Raw genomic sequence first — 17,286 nt, 5'->3', positions numbered from 1 at the left:
ACCCTTTCAGGTCTCAGTCCTCCTTGCACACAAGAGAGGTTCACAGATGCCCCCTCTGGAGACCCATCCAGCCCTCAGTGTTTTCCCAAGAAACACCTGCACCCTCCCACCTTCACCAGGGCCATACATCCAGGATGGTCCCAGCAGAATAGTTTATTGTAGTAAAAGCCTTGCTACACATCTGAATGTCCAACAACTGGGGGATGAGAAATAAGATAGGATGGTCACTTGCAGAAATACTGCCCTGAGAAAGAATGAACTATGCATGCCTTTGTTTCTCATCCTGGCTAGACCTTGACAACTTAATGATAAGGCAAGGAATAGAAAAACGATATTGCAGAAGAATCTCACAGCTGGATAGCGTTTTTGGAGATCTTTAAAACACAGAAAAACAATTCTATGTATTATTTATGCATCCATATCTATGTAATAAATTCATAAAGGCACAGACTGGAAAGGACTATATTTCATGACTGGTTGCCTCTGGGCAGAGAGAAAAACAGGACTGAGAGAGACAAGTGGAGAGGCTTCAGTATTATCTGTTACTTTTAAGACTTTTATTTTTTAAAAAGCCAGAGGGAAACATTTAATTCTGGGTGGTGGGTTCATGGGATATTTACTATATTATTTCTTTCACTTTTCTTTATTTTAATATCCCCCCCCCCCCCAAAAAAAAAAAAAGGATAGTGAAGAGAAATCCATGGGATAAAGGAACCAATATCTATTGAAGTCTTTCTCTGTGCTGGCCAAAGGCTACAGCAATGGTTCTCAAAGTGTGGTCCCTGGACCAGCAACAGCAGCATCACCTGGGAATGTAAATTCTCAGATTCCCCAGCCAGACCTACTGAATCAGAAACTCTGGGGTCAGGGCCCAGAAATCTGTGTTTTAACAAGCCTCCCAGGTGTACTGCTAACATTTGGGAAGCACTGGCTAGACGGTAATAGCGACAATAGTTCACGAGTACTAAGCACCTATACCTGTGACCTAACGCTCCAAGAGCTTTCCATGAATAACTTAACCTAACCTTCAAAACGACCCTGGGAGGGAGTCATTATTATTAATATCCCTATCCTATAGGTGGAAAAGCAGAGGCCTAGGAAGACCAAATCCCTTGCTCAAGGTCAACAGGCAGGTTGCTCCCAGAATCCCACTTCCCCTTGCATGACCCCCACAGACTCCAGCTCACTGTAGCCTTGGAGAAAGAATTCTAGCCCTATCTGACGGAGGAGAAAACTGGAATTCGGAGAGGGAGCACGACTCGGCCCAAGGTCTCACCGAAGCGGAAAGGGGGCGGGGAGACACCCTGTGGTCTGTCCAGGAGGTTTTGAGGTTTGACCCAGACCTGCTGGGGATCAGGGCCCAGCGCGGGAGGAGGAGGGAGCGCAGAGTGGGCCCAGCTGCAGGCCCGCCTGGGTGTGGTTCGCACCGTACGCCTCCGGCCAGCTGTCCCCCTCCCCACCACGGGCTGCCAACCCGCCGCCAACCTGCCGTGACCCGTCACCCACCCCCACCAGGGGCCGTAAGGGCCTTCCCTTCTCGGTCGGTAGAGCCTCATCCCTTCCTTCTCGTTTTTTTCTTTTGCAGAAGGGGAACCTGGACGGCTCAGAGGAGCGGAGGCTGGACCCAAGTCCGTCGGGGGCCGGGGCTCCTCTCCCCTAGGGCTCCTCCAGGCTCGCACGCAGCCGGGCCAGCCCGGCCCTCGTCGCGGGCCCCGGCCCCTCCGCGCGTCCGCCGCTCCCGGACCGCCCCTTCCTGCCGCCCTCCAGCCGGCCCTGCCCCCCGCTGGGCTCCCCCCACCGTCCCCCGCCGCGGAGACCCTCCCGCTTCCGCCGTCCGCGCGCCACTCACCTGGGCGCCCGCTCCTCCTCCTGCGGGCAGCCCGGATCTTCGCAGCTCGAACGCCCCCCCAGCTCAGCAGCCCCCGGACTCCCGGGGCGCCCGCACCCGAAGGGAGACGGGCTGACTTTGGAGAAAAGGCAAAGGGCGGCCTCTGAGGGGCTTGGGCGCCGCGCGGCTTCTCGGGCTCCCCTGGCGCTGAACCCCCGGCGCCCCCTCCTGCTCGCCTCGGCCTCAGCGGTGCGCTCGGGCTGGGACCGGGGACTCGGTGGCACCCACAGGCCATCTGGGCTCCTTAGCCGCGCCCTGAGCGATGCTAACCCCACCCCCGTGTATCCTAACCCCGCCCCTGAAGACTCTGACCCCACAGCGTGGACTCTCATCCCAGGCCCTTCCTCCCAGCACCCTAATCCCACCGCTCAAGGATTTTTTTTTTTTTTTAAACGCCGCCCATCAGAGGCTTCCAACCCTGCCCCTAAGGATCCTAACCCTGGCCCCGAAGGATAATAAACCTGCCCCTAAGAATTTTAATCCGTCCCCCAAAGATCCTAACCCCACGCCCTCTTCCAAGCACTTAACCTAATGTATTATAATCCCCGCCTCCCCAAACCTTAATGTGGTCGCCAAAGGGATTAAACTCGTCCTCCCAAGAACCGCAACACCGTCTCCTCCCAAGATCCTCGTTTTGCCCCCAAATGATTTTGAATTTCACATTTGAAGGATTTTTTAGCCTCACCCACAGGAGATTTCTAATCCTGTCCCCCAAGGATTCTAATCCGGCCAACGGAAGGATTTTATCCCTTCTCTTCAAAGGATTCTGACCCAGCCCTCCAAATTCATAACCCTAACCCCAGGGATTCTAATCCTGCTCCCGAATAATCCCAATCTTGTTTCCAAAGGATTTTAATCCCCCCTCGGATTCCAATCCGATCCATCCAAAAATTCCAACCCTACCCTCAAGGACTTTAACCCCTCATCAAAGGATTCTAACGTGACCCACAAGGATCCTAAGCCTTTACCTCGGCACTCTCGCAGGATTCTAATCCCCCGCCCCAAGCATTCTGATCGGTTTTCTCTACACTCCAATCCACTCTTGGAGCCCAGGCCCCTCCCCCACACCGTGTCCCAGGCCTTCCTGGTCCTTCTGTGGTCAGCGGTTTCCGCTCCACAGGCCCCGCGCTATTCAAACGGCAAGCAAAGTTTCTCACCCGCAGGCACCACCCTGGCTCATTCTTGGCGGTTTCCGGCAGCTGGGAAGCTCAGAGGACTTTGAAAACTGAGGAGGCAGGATGCCCAGCTGGAGGGCACCTGGAGGCCCCACATGAATGAGATGTGCCCAGCACCAGGCAAGGGCAGAGCACAACTGCTTCTGGAAAAAGAGCTTTGTCGCACTAAAGTCTGCCAAGCACACTTACAAGATGTGTAAGAATTTTACAGCTTTTCTGTATTCCCTCTGTTACCAGCCATTTCAGGCCACCGTCATCTCTTCATTCACTCATTCATTCATTCATTCAGCAATACTGTGCTGAGTGCTGGGCTACACAGGGTTTCTCAACTCCAGTACTGTTGACATTTGGGCTGCATAATTCTTTGTTATGGGGTGGGGGGACTGTCCTGGGCATGGGAGGATGATGACCAGCATTCCTGCTAGGTCATCATCTACACCCTCCACAGTTTGTCAATTCCTATAGCTATGGACACCTAGATGGCATGCAACTTTGCCCTAAAGACCTGTGTAAGGATTTTGTAAAGACTTGCTTTGCCAAGAATGATGAATGCTTGCAGAATGGCTGCTGCCAAAATTCTCCTAACATTTCCCCACATTTAAGAAAATTTAAATTCAATTAATTAACGTATAGTGTATTAGTTTCAGAGGTAGAGTTCAGTGATTGGTCTTATATAATACCCAGTGCTCATTATATCACATGCTCTCCTTAATGTCCATCACCCAGTTACCCCATCCCTACAAGCCCTTCCACATTTCCCCACATCATGATTGACTCTTGGTACCATCCATTAGTCCTTTTTTTTAAAGGATTTTATTTATTTACTTGAGAGAGAGAAAGCAAGAGATGGAGGAGGGGCAGAGGGAGAGGAAGAAACAGACTCCTAGCTGAGCAGGGAGCCCAACGTGGGACTTGATCCTAGGACCCTAGAATCATGACCTGAGCCAAAGGCAGATGCACAACTGATTGAGTCACCCAGGCACCCCTCATCCATTAGTCTTTAATTTGAGTTCCCCAGAAGCAGACCCTAGACATGGATTCAAGTGAAAGTGGTTATTTGGGAGATGCAGAAAACACTGGTAGGGGAGTAGGTGGATAAGACAAGACAGGGAATAAAGAGAGCATTGTCAACCAAGTTATAACTGTGGGCTCCTGGAATTCACTCCTGCTGGAGAGGGAACTCCGGAGACAGTGTATTATTCCCAACTCATTGTTATCCTTCCTGGAAGTTGAAAGAGCTGGGGCGTTTATGTACCAACTCCTGGCAGAGTTGGATGAGGGATGATCCCAGGAGGTACTAATCCTTCAGCACTCCTAGCCTGCTCCATGAATGCTCCAATCACAAGAGAGAGCCTCCAGGAAGAGAGATACATGCCTGGAGACTCGAAAGGGTCATCATTAGCTACACCTTCTTCCACAAGTTTGTCATTCTGATGGCAAAGGACCACAGTTGAAACATTCTCCTGTTAACAGCCAATTCCATCTCCCTTTTTTTTGCTATTGAAGTAATGCTGCAATAAAAGTCTGTGCATGTGTTTCCAAAGCTCCTATCAACTTTACTGAGGCACAGCTTTATACATAAAATGCACTATTAAAATATTCAGCTTGATGAGTTTTGGTAAAGGGATACACCTGTGTAACCCCACCCTAATCAAGATATAGAACATTTCGGGCAGCCCAGGTGGCTCAGCGGTTTGGTGCTGCCTTCAGCCCAGGGCGTGATCCTGGAGACCTGGGATGGAGTCCCACGTCGGGCTCCCTGCATGGAGCCTGCTTCTCCCTCTGCCTCTCTCTCTCTCTGTCTCTCATGAATAAATAAATAAAATTAAAAAAAAAAAGATATAGAACATTTCTAGCACTCCAAAGAATTCCCTTATACCCTATTGCAGTCAATTTCTCCCTGCTCCATTGCCTTAGATAACTAGTGTTTGGCTTTTTGTCATTATAAATTGGCTTTGTTTTTTCTATAATTTTATATAAATGCAATTACACAGTGTGTTTCTTTCATGTCTGTCTCCTTTCACTTACATATTGCTTTTGAGATTTTCCATGTTACATGTTGCAGTATTTTGTTCCCTTTCACTGCAGAATAGTATTTCATAGTATAGATGTATCACTATACACAATATCAATAACACTATATAATATACATAATATCTATAATATATATCACTATATAATACCAATAATTTGATAATTTGGTATTATTATTCTTTTTAATTAAAACATATTTTCCATCTAACTCTTATTTGCATCAAAGAACATTTATACAATTACAAATTTTATCCTAAAACATTGCCTTACCAGTACTGGGGCGGGGGGCAAACATTTTATCTATTCATTCACTCATTCAACATGCAGAACATAGCTGTCCACAAGAAGTAGTGCTAAATGCTGCATCTTTGGAGCCAGTCTGGAGTTCAAACCTTGGCACAGCCATTTATCAACTGAGTGATAGTGAACAAATCAATTAGCAATAATCACACCTCAGATAAGCCTCACTGGCTATGACACTGCCACTAGTGAAGCTTGATCTTGAGCAAATCAAATCACCCCTCAGGGTCTTAGTTTTCTCATCTCATCAAGTGGAAATAATAATAGTGTTTATCTCAGTGAATCATTGTGAAAATCAATTAACATCTTATGTGCAAGGGTGATAGGATTACAAGAAAAATAAATCAGGGCAAGAGAGTGGGATGTAATTTGAGACAAAATGGTCAGGGAAGACCTCTCTGAGGAGGTAGTGTGTAGCAAGACCTGCTGAATGGGGGAGTGAGTCATGTGATAATCTGAGGGAAGCGTGTTCCATGAAGAAGGAACAGTAATGGCAAAGGTTCTGAGGTGCAACTGCGCTTGGTATGTTTAAGGAATAAGGGATCCAGGGGATCCCTGGGTGGCACAGCGGTTTGGCGCCTGCCTTTGGCCCAGGGCGCGATCCTGGAGACCCGGGATCGAATCCCACGTTGGACTCCTGGTGCATGGAGCCTGCTTCTCCCTCTGCCTATGTCTCTGCCTCTCTCTCTCTGTGTGTGGCTATAAATAAATAAATAAATAAATAAATAAATAGGAATAAGGGATCCATGTAGCTGGATCAGAGTAGGTGCAGAGGAGAGTGACGGAGATGATGTTAGAAAGGTAGTGAAGTCAGATTGTAAGGCCAAGAAGTCTTGGTGTTGATATGAGACTTTAATTGACACAAGATGGGAGCCATTGAAGGGTTCTGAGCAGAGGAGTAAGCCACACTGTGTTTTAATAGGATCTGTCTGGCTGTTGGGTGGAGAATGGATTGGAGAGGCATGAGGAAAGCAGAGAACTCAGTGAGCAGGATGAGGCAGTCATTCAAGAATAATATGATGATGGCATGGGCCAGGGGGGTGGCAACTGACAGTTGTAGGAGCTCAGAGAGACAAAAGAGCAGAAAATCTGAGACTTCATGGATATGTACAAGGAAAGTCAATACTCTCCTTTTTTACTAGAAAATGATTGGAAATAACCTAAGATATCCATCATTTGGGGACTGGGAAAATAAATAATAATACAATAATGGAGTACCAAGGTGTTGTCAAAAAGAATAAGGATGTATAAAAACTAATTGTATGTATGTTTGTATGTATTTTGGGGGGGAGGGGCAGAAAGAGGGGGAGAGCAAGAATCCTAAGCAGGCTCCAAGCCCAGCACAGAACCCGATGTGGGGCTTGATCTCACAACCCTGAGATCACAGCCTGCGCTGAAATCAAGAGTCAGATGCTCAATTGACTGAGCCACCCAGGTGCCCCACAATGAACAATCTGAAAATAAGGTTAAGAAAACAATTTCTTTTTTCTTTTTTTAAGATTTTATTTATTTATATATGAGAGACCCAGAGAGAGAGGCAGAGACACAGACAGAAGGAGAAGCAAGTTCCATGCAGGGAGCCCGACGTGGGACTCGACCCCAGGACCCCGGGATTACACCCTGAGCCGAAGGCAGACGCCCAACCACTGAGCCACCCAGGCATCCCAAGAAAACAATTTCATTTAAATATTACCAAAAAGAACAAAATGCTTGGGAATAATTTTAACATGAGTTGTGCAACACCATTCAAAAACTTTTAAAAACGCCCTTGAAAGAAACTGAAGAAGACCTAAGCAAAGTCATCTCAGGGGATAGGAAAGATAACTCCTGGAAAAGACATTTCTTTATAGATTGGAAGACTCAATATTTTTAAGGTGTTGAAAGTCTTCAAATTGATTAACATAATTGCCATCTATTAAAAAAATAGACAATCTCATCCTAAAATTTATATGGAAATGCAAGGAATCTAGAATAGCCAAGCAATCTTGAAAAAATAAAACAAAGCTGGAGGACTCACAATTCCCAAATTCACTACAAAGTTACAGTAATATAGGCAGTGTGGTACTGTCATAAGGACAGAAATATATAACAATGGAACAGAATTGAGAGTCCAGAAGTAAATCTTTACCTTATGGCCAAATGATTTCCAACAAGGGTGCCAAGACACTTTAATGCAGGAAAGAATAGTTTTGTCAATAAATGGTGCTGGAACAACTAGATATCCCCATGCAAAATAATGAAGTTGGATCCCTACTTCACACCATCCACAAAAATAAGTCAAAATGGATCATAGACCTATATGTCTGAGCTAAAACTATAAAAATCTTCATGACCTTAGGTTAAGCAAAACCTTAAATGTGACACGAGTAACAACAAAAACTGATAAAGAGGAGCTCATCAAAACTAAAAACTTGTGCAGCAAATGACACAATCAAGAAAATGAAAAGACAACACACAGAATGGAAGTGAATACTTGCAAATCACAGATCTGCTAAGGGACTGATATCCCAAATATATAAGTGACTTTTACAACTCAATAATAAAAAAATAACATAATTGAAAAGTGGGAAAAAGATCTGAATAGACATTTCTCCAAAGAAGTTATACAAATAGCCCACAAGCACATGAAAAGATGCTTATTATCATTAGTTATTGGGAAAATACAAATTAAAGCCACAATGAGGGACTCCTGGGTGGCTCAGTGGCTGAGCGTCTGCCTTCGGCTCAGGGAGTGATCCAGCAGTCCCAGGATCGAGTCCCGCATCAGGCTCCCTGCATGGAGCCTGCTTCTCCCTCTGCCTGTGTCTCTGCCTCTCTCTCTTTGTGTTTCTCATGAATAAATAAATAAAATCTTTTTTAAAAAGCCACAATGAGACGTTGTTTCACAACCATTAGAATGGCTATAATCAAAAACACAGATAATAACAAGTATTGATGAGAATAAGAAGAAATTATAACCCTCATACATTGGTGGTGGGAATGTAAAATGGTACAGTGCCTTTAGAAACTAGTGTGGTGGCTCCTCAAAAGGTTAAGAATAGAGTTATCATATTGCTCAGATATCTCATTCCTAGGTACATACCCAAGAGAATTGAAAATATATATCTACACAAAAATTTGTATATGAAATTCTCATAGCAGCACTATTCATCATAGCAAGAAGTGGAAACAACTTCAATGTCCCTCAATGGACAAATAAAATGGAGTCTATCCAGGGGCGCCTGAGTGGCTCAGCGGGTTAAGAGTCTGCCTTTGGCTCAGGTCATGATCCCAGGATCCTGGGATCTTCTCCCTCTGCCCTCCCTTTGCTCATACTGTCTCTGTCTCTGTCTCAAAATAAACAAATGAAATCTAAAAAAAGGGGGAGGGTCTATCCATACAATGGAATATCACTTGGCAATTGGCAATAAAGAGGTTATGAAGTATTGATACATTTTACGACACAAACTTTGAAAATACTATGTTAAATGAAAGAAACCAGTCACAAAAGACCACATATTGCATGATTTCATTTATATGAAATGTCCAGCATAATTAATCAAATCTATAGAAACAGAAAATGGCTAGTGGCTTCCTGGTGCTGGGGGTTGGCAAGAAATAAGGAGTGATTGCTAATGGGTATTTTTTTTTTTAAGAGTGAGCAGTGGGCAATGAAAATATCCTAAAATTTATTGCAGTAAGTGTTGCATAACTCAGCATATACCTAAAACACCGAATTGTACATTTCAAATGGATGAATGAATGTATGCTACATGAGTTATAATTCAATTTTAAAAAGTTCTTTTTTTAAAGAATGAAGAAAACTCCTTATGTTCTAATGGGGACAAGTGGATAAGTGGATTGGGGAGGAAGTAAGGTGCACAACAGCTTGTACTGTATTTTACCATTTGTGTAGAACAAGAGAACAAACATGTGGGAATTTACTGGTACATGCTGAACTGAGTCAGGAAGAGCTCCTGTAAGACACAGTCCCCATGTTTTCTTCCAGGGAGGGAAATTATACAGCTGAGTGACAGAGCAGGGAAGGAGACTTACTGATCCTAGGATACTTTGTATTCTTGAATTTTGGACCACTTGAAGATATTAAAAATTAAATGTCAATTTAGAAATCAGAGACTTCAGGGTCACCTGGCTGGCTCAGTCAGCAAAGCATGTGACTCTTGATCTTGGGGTTGTGAGTTTGAGCTCCATGCTGGATGTAGAAATTACTTAAAAAAACAAAAAAAAAAAAGATCTTTGAAAAAAATCAGAGACAGAGATATACTTGAGGCTGGGTATGATTTTTAGAGGATGAAAAAGTCAAGAAAAGTTCTTGGTGTATACTTGACAGTGGGTCAAGGATGGAGGACCGATGGAAGCAAAGGCATTGAAGCTGGACTAACTACTTTTCTTTTTTTTCTTTTTTTTTTTTAATTTTTACTTATTTGAGAGAAAGCACAAGCAAGAGAGAGAGCATGAGCAGGATGAGGGGGAGAGGGAGAAGCCGACTCGCTGATGAGTCTGACCTGAGCCAAAGGCAGATGCTCACTTAACTGACTGAGCCACGCAGGTGCCCTGCACTGACTACCTTCCCCTAGCTGTGATTTTGTTTTCTCATCTGCAAAGTGGAATGACCTTCACCAGGTCATTAAATTATTGCATTAAAAGCTCTTATTATTCTGCCCTCACTTAGTTCATTTAATCTCTTTGAGATAGAAATGCTTAAAAATGGATGGCTTAGAGAGGTAAAGACACCTGCCCAAGGTTGCACAGACAGCAAGCAACAGAGCTGGAACTCAAACTCAGGTCTGTGAGACTCTAGTGTACTTCCAGAGCTGGTGCTTATAATGAGTACACAGACTCAGTAAGTGTGCTCTAGAGACTTGAGAAGTAGAGAGACAAATTCGGACTAAAAGACACATCCAGGGATCCCTGGGTGGCGCAGCGGTTTGGCGCCTGCCTTTGGCCCAGGGCGCGATCCTGGAGACCCGGGATCGAATCCCACGTCAGGCTCCTGGTGCATGGAGCCTGCTTCTCCCTCTGCCTGTGTCTCTGCCTCTCTCTCTCTCTCTCTCTGTATGTGACTATCATAAATAAATAAAAATTAAAAAAAAAAAAAAAAAAGACACATCCAGGGCTCAGTCCTGGAGGGAGGGCAGGCACTGGGGAACAACGCGGGCTTCACTTAACAGTGAGTCAGATGATGGCTCTTTCAAAAATATATTTTCCTATTCCCAGGGGGCATTTGCATTCCATATTTCAAATTCTTTGGGACCACTGTTGATTGTTCTATATTCAAAACAGGATGGGGGATGGGGAAGAGAGCCATAATAATTATTTCAGGGCTCAGATATTTCCCCTTTTATTTGCAAAGTAGCCAGTGTTCATTTCATAGCAACACCATCTCATGCAGGTCACCACTGCCCCCATTTCTCCAAGACAGGCAAATGAAAATCTGAGAAGACTTGCCCCTGGCAAAATTCTCAACAACCCCAGCAGGTCTTTGAATCTTCTTCCTAAAGTTCCTCCATTCTCCATCACCTCTAGCTCCTCCTCCCACTCTGTGTTAGTTTTCTCCAGAGAACTTGTCATCACAAGGCACTATAATACATATTTATAATAAGCTAATCTGTTTATTGTCTGTATGTTCTGCTTATTTGTAAGTTCCATACAGATACTACTCATGTGCCCATTTTGCAGATGAAAAAACTGAAACTCAAGGTTTGTAAGCAGCCAGTGAAGGATAACACTGAGGTCCAAACCCTTCATTCTTTAATTCTATTAATATTTATTAAGGGCTTATTATGTGCTTCCAGGGGCTGGAAGCACAAAATGATAGACAAGATAATCTTGGCCTGCAAGCCACATTCCTAGCTCATTAGAGAAACAAAAACTTAAATCAATAACTTAGATACAGAGGGGAAAATGCTGTGGGGGAGAGTGAGAGGCCCATGATATTGTAGGACCAAGTAGAAGGGATGCTGGTCCACCACTGGGTGCATCAAGGTGGACTTCTTGAAAGAGGTGAGAGGCTAACATTTAAAGGACGCTAACTAGAAGATCACGGTGAAGGGTCTTTCAGGAGAGACAGCCTGACAAAGACTGGAGGGAGAACAGCCTGGCCTAACTGACCAACCACAAGTACTTCTGTGTTGTTGGTGCCTGAAGCTCCTGGGCACAGCCAGGTGGAAAAACAGGCTGGAAATGGCAGCAGAAGCTAAGGAGCTGGAGCTTTCTCCTGCCAGTGATCAGAGAGACTGTGGGTGTCTTGGAAGTTTACCTATGCCAGGTATCATCCTAAAGTCAGCTGGCCTCCTGCTCAGAGGTGTGGTGGGACTGAGCAGGACTGGGCAGGAATGGGGCTGCTGAGGGGAGCCCCAGAAGTTGTTTTTCTGCCCCCAGCTGCGTGGCCTCCTCCAGCTGACGGGTTTCCCGCCTCCCCCCCAGGGGGGTTGGGGGACAGTTCAGTTTCACAACCCCTTGCCTTCCCCCAGCGTCCCGGGAGGGCAAGAAAAGAGGAAGCACTTATCGGACTTCCTCCTGGGTCCGGGTGCATGGGTGCACGGGGCACGGGTGCACGCAAACCCAGCAGGTCCCTCGGGCAGGAGGGGGTGCTAAGCCAGATCTGCACCCCCCAGCATTTCTGGATCCCGGCCTCGCCCCTACTCAGCGGCGGCCACGCTCCCACGGGACGCACCCAGGCCCCCGTCCCAGCAATTCTGATTTACTGTCTGCTCTTGAACAAGACCTCCTCTCTGGGTTGTGCATCTTGAACAAGGCACATCCTACTCAGCAATTTAAAACTGAGGCAATGTGCGCTAATTGACGTGGAGAGGTCTCCAAGACACGCTTGCAGAATGGTATGAAAATCCGCTCATTTAAAAAGTAACGTGGTTCTGTATTTCCCTCTATAGGTATGTAAGAGGGTAGAGAAAAGTGTGGAAACTATACAGCCAACAAGCGCAGAAGCTGTCATGAAGAAGAAAGGAACGTTGGAATCAGAGGGAAGAGATGGTGACCTCTTTCTCAGGCTTTTTGTTTTTTCATTTTTAAACTAGATTGTTTTTATTTGTAATAAAAATAATAATAATGAGAGGACTGATATATGTGGCTATTGAAGGTCTTTTCCCCAAACATTTTGTTATGAAAATATCCAAATATACAGCAAAATTGAAAGACTTACATCAAAATTTCTACAGTACTTACCATTTACATTTCACCATTAACATTCTACTTGATTCACCACGTCTGTCCATCTAGCTATCCATACAATTCATCTTTTTAAAATAGATTTTATTTATTTATTTGAAAGAGAGAGAGAGCATGAGTGGGAAAGGCCAGAGGAACAGCAGACTCCCAGCTGAGCACCTGTCAGGGTGGGGGTGGGGGGCTCCCTCCCAGGACCTTGAGATCATGACCTGAGTCGAAGGTAGACACTTAACTGGCTGAGCCACCCTGGCACTCCATCATCAATGCATCTTTAAAAAATGCATTTCAAAATAAATTGCTTTAGCCCACATATTATTAACTAGAGTTCAATGTTTGTTTACAATATTTTTAGAGGGGGGAGGGGCAGAGGGCGAGCAAGAGAGAGACTCAAGCAGCCTCCACACAAGTGAAGAGCCCCATGGGGGTCTCAGGACCCTGAGATCATGACCTGAGCAGAAATTGCCAATATTCTGAGTCAGCATTCAACACAGGGCCAGGTATATAGTAAGAGCTTAATAAATGTTAGCTGATGGGCGCTTGGCTGGCTCAGTCAGTGGAGTGTGCAACTCTTGATCTCGGGGTTGTGAGTTCAAGCTGCATGTTGGGTGTAAAGACTACTTAAAAATAAAATCTTAAAAAAAAAAAGATATTAGCTGAAGGAATGAATGTGCACACGGCCTGCTCCCCTGAAGGCAGGAGCATGCCTTTTTCTCTTGCACTCCCCTACAGAACTGAAACTCAGTAAATGCTTAATAAAGACTTATTGATTGTATCAGGTATATATTGCTGTGGAACAAACTACTCAAAATTTAGCAGCTTAAAACATTATAAAGAATTATTATCTCACACAGTTTCTGTGGGTCAGGAATTGGGGGACAGCTTAGCTCAGTGGTTTGGCTTGGGGTTTTTCATGAGGTTGCAGTCAAGATCAGCCTGGAATCATCTGGAGGATTGACTGGGGCTAAGGATCCATTTCCAGGGTGCCTCACTCACATGACTCTTGGCAGGAGGTGCCCATTCCTCACCAAGCAAACCTCTCCATAAGGCTTGCTGAGTGTGCTTATGACATGGTGTCTGGCTTCCCCCAGAATGAGTGATGGAGGAGAGCAAGGCGAAGAACCACACTGGTTACACAGGTCATCCTTATTCAATGTGAGAATGGTCTACACAAGAGCAGGAATACTATGAGGCTAGACTAACCGTGGTCTTCTTGGAGAAGGTAGTCATTATGAATATGTATTCAAATTTTCTGAGCATTCGCTTTGTGTTGGGTGCTATGCTGGGCTCCGGAGTGCAGGAATGAGTCAGAACTGGCTATCTTTCTTCCCCTCACAAGATGTGTGTGTGTGTGTGTGTGTGTGTGTGTGTGTGTTGGGGTGGTGGTTGGGGAGGTGATTAGACAGACATGGAAACAGATGGTATTACAGAGTACAATAAATATCACAATAGTGGTTTTCAAAAAAAATTGCTTTTCTGTAATTCATACCCATGGTACACCATTTAAGACACAATATGAAAAAAAGTTTTCTTCCCTCCTTATTAAATAGCTATACACTCTTCCAGATCAGAGGGAACAACTAGAACCTGTTTCGTATTTCTTTCCAGAACTATCCCATGCATGTGCACAAAGACATTTCCCATCCTCTTTATTTATTATTATTTTTTTTAAATTTATGATACTCACAGAGAGAGAGAGGCAGAGACATAGGCAGAGGGAGAAGCAGGCTCCATGCACCGGGAGCCTGATGTGGGACTGGATCCCGGGCTTCCAGGATCGTACCCTGGGCCAAAGTCAGGCGCCAAACCACTGCGTCATCCAGGGATCCCTCCCATCCTCTTTAAACAAAAAAATAGCACTATTCAAACTGCATTGCTCTGCACCCTGCTTTTTCCCCCTCACTTATTTTATCTTGGAAATAATATCCTATCAGTTCATAGACAGCTTCTTTGTTTTTATTAATGGCTGTATGGCATTCTACTGTCCGTGCAAGCCGCAGTTTATTTAACCAGTCTGCTATCGCTGAGCATTTGTTTATTTCTAATCTCAACGATTTTCCTTGCACATCCATCACCTCCACTTGTGAGAGTGTAAATGTTGGAGAGATTCCTGGCAGTGGAATTACTGCATCAAGGAGCCCATGCATTTAAAATATGGCTAAATAGGGTTTCTACCCTTCTGCCAGCAATGTGTGACAGCACCTGTCTTCTCACACCTGTACCGCGTGGTAAGTTATCAGACTTTCCAAACTTAGCTCAGTAACTGAACAATGTTCTCTTGATGTAGTATTAATGTGTTTCTCTTACTGTCGGTGAGGGTGACACTTGCCACAGAGTTACTTGTGTCTTCTATGAACTGTACAAAAAAGTTGCCTATTTTTCTATTACACTGTGGGTGTTCATCATTTATTTGACTGTCCTCTTTACATATCAAAGGCACCACTCCTTTGTCTACATGGTAAGCTTCAAAAATGGTTTTTTTTTGTTTGTTTTCTGGGTTTTTCGGGACAAGTAGCTCTTAGACAGAAATGAGATGCTTCTGCAGGTTGTGTCATTTTCTGAGAATTGCTACAGAGCTGCCCAGGGCCTTGAAGCTGGGCCATGTAGGGTTCTAAAAGAACCTGGTGGTGGGAGGTGGGAGGTGGGAGGTGGGATGGGCAAGGAGGCAGTTTTAACTCTTGCACTGGATGGAAAGGGCTATCACAGAAGACAGTGAAATCAGCATCACAGGAAGTGGGCAGGACAGGCTGGCCTGGCTCTAAGACCCTCTGCCCTTCATCTGAAATGTTCGAGGATAGACAAGAAACGGGAGGACACCACAACAGGACTGCCAATTTCTGATTGATTTAAGCCTGAATGGGTGGATACTGCATCCAGAAGCTCCGAGTTACATTATTTAATAGTAACATAATCTTTCCAGAATGTAAACACAAGGCCAGGGTTCAAATGCTGAATAAATAGTTGTGGAATGAATGAAGGGAGGAATGAATGAATGAATGAATGAATGAATTTAATCCAAGGATGTGAGAGGCAGCTGTTTCTGAGCAGAGCAGGAGCCCTCTTACCCCATCCCTTCCTGAATGTGCCCTCTCCTCTTCCTTCCTCCTACCCCATCTAAGTCAGGTCTCAGCCTCTGTCATCGGGTCCTGCCCCAGCCCCCAACACCCAGGGTCTCCTCTGGCCTCCACTCAACCCTCTTCTCCAAGCAGCTAGACCCGCTTCAGTGAAATGCAAGCCCTTTTGGTCACTCCCCATTACCTGCACTTCAAGGATCTTCTCTATCTGCCCACTCCTCTGCTTTCCTCTTCTATGAGTCCTGCTCATCAAACCCCTGTGTGCCTCCAGCAATAGTAATGGTCACATTTATTGAGCACTTACTGTATGTACTTTTACATGGATTATGCTGAAGTCTTGCAACAATCTATAAGAACTATGAGGGTAATGCTGTTATTATTCTCATTTTATAGATGAGGAAACCAAGACCAGAGACATTTGGGAGCTTATCCAAGGTCATCCACCTAGCAGATGATAGAATTGAGATTCAAAACTCACTCAGAAAAAAACAAAACAAAACAAAACAACAACAAAAAAAACCTCACTCAATCTAACCCCTAGGGCCATTGTGCCTAACCACTGAAGTAGAGCTAACTGGTTACCAGTCTTGGAGTGTGCCATGCTCCTTCGAGCTCCCTGCCCTTTGCTCCTGATGGCCCCACCTGGAGGGCTCTCCTGTTTACCTTCCTGTACCTGCCAAAAGTCTTGCTCACCCTCCAAAGTCTTGCTTGTGAGTCATCCCCTCTACAAAGCCTTTTCCTTCTCCCCTAGGAAGAGTTAGTTGCTCACTCTTTGATTTTACAAGTGAGAACCTTATGCTGTAATGATCTGCGGACCTGTCTCCCCCACCGTGCTGTGAGCCTCCCAGTGGACAGAGACTGTTCTATATCTCCCTCTTGTCTAGCACAATGCCTAGTACAGAGGGCATGCTCTATAAATATTTGGTGACCGAATGACAGTGGCCTAGGGACTCCTCCCCCAACACACAGGTGTTAAGTTCTGCTGGGAGTCTCTGGCTGGAAGCTGGGAGGGAGTAGGAAGTCTCAGGGCCCCACACTGTAAGGGGAAGCTGGAGACGATTTCACTAACTTCACCACTTGTCCACGAATCAAAGCTGTCCCCGGGAGGTCTAGCTGGTAGGGAAGTCCCAGCCTTACACCACCCCTAGAGGTCTCTGGGAAGCAGCTGTCCCACTTCCAGGGCTTTTCCCTCTCTTGCAGTGCCAGGGATGAAACCATAATGGGAAGTGATCCTGGAAGGGTCTCTGGATGCTACAGGAGGAACTGTGACCAGAGTCCCCATGCTCAAAGCCCAGACCATCCCAGACAGGGCCCTTTGGACCTCAGAAACCAAGGGGTTACATGGCTTTGGTAAGACGGTAGTTCCGGGCTGGGTGGGGACTTCCTCAGGGTGTGAGGGAAATTACTCCATCTCTGGAGCTATGGGGTAAGAAGTCCCAGTGACTCTCATCAACTCTGTCACTGTGCTTCTTTCTCCCTCTGTGTCTGCTTCACTCAGGAACTTAGTAAGGTTCCCCATAGCCTCAGGACAAATGCCTCAGCCTGTGGTCACTACATCCCAAAAGCTGGTGGACACCATAGCGGAGCACTTAGGGGTATGGGCTCTGGCGTTGGCCAGCAGGGTCCAAAT

General features: G+C 45.5%; 1 protein-coding gene and 1 long non-coding RNA gene across 4 annotated transcripts in view; one reads left to right on the top strand and one right to left on the bottom strand.

The window, feature by feature from the left end:
* Window positions 1–2,132, bottom strand: part of HCK (HCK proto-oncogene, Src family tyrosine kinase) — a 40,013-nt gene extending 37,881 nt beyond the window's left edge. For 2 of the 3 annotated variants that reach the window (XM_077872670.1, XM_077872671.1), the window contains exon 1: window positions 1,850–1,983. The gene's annotated coding sequence lies outside the window, so the exon portion shown is untranslated. Of the gene's footprint in view, window positions 1–1,849 lie in introns of all 3 variants that reach the window. The other variant, XM_077872673.1, reaches the window with a different exon arrangement.
* Window positions 1,233–12,469, top strand: LOC144298169 (uncharacterized). Its single transcript, XR_013365142.1, has 4 exons — window positions 1,233–1,330; window positions 1,586–2,077; window positions 3,052–3,259; window positions 12,291–12,469. It is a non-coding gene; the product is annotated as an uncharacterized LOC144298169 (long non-coding RNA).
* The last annotated feature ends 4,817 nt before the right edge of the window (window positions 12,470–17,286 follow it).

The sequence above is a fragment of the Canis aureus genome, chromosome 26, assembly GCF_053574225.1.
Source record: "Canis aureus isolate CA01 chromosome 26, VMU_Caureus_v.1.0, whole genome shotgun sequence".
NCBI classification, from domain to species: Eukaryota; Metazoa; Chordata; class Mammalia; order Carnivora; family Canidae; genus Canis; species Canis aureus.
Note: the sequence above shows the minus strand (reverse complement) of the source record. Positions and strands in the feature narration are given on the sequence as shown.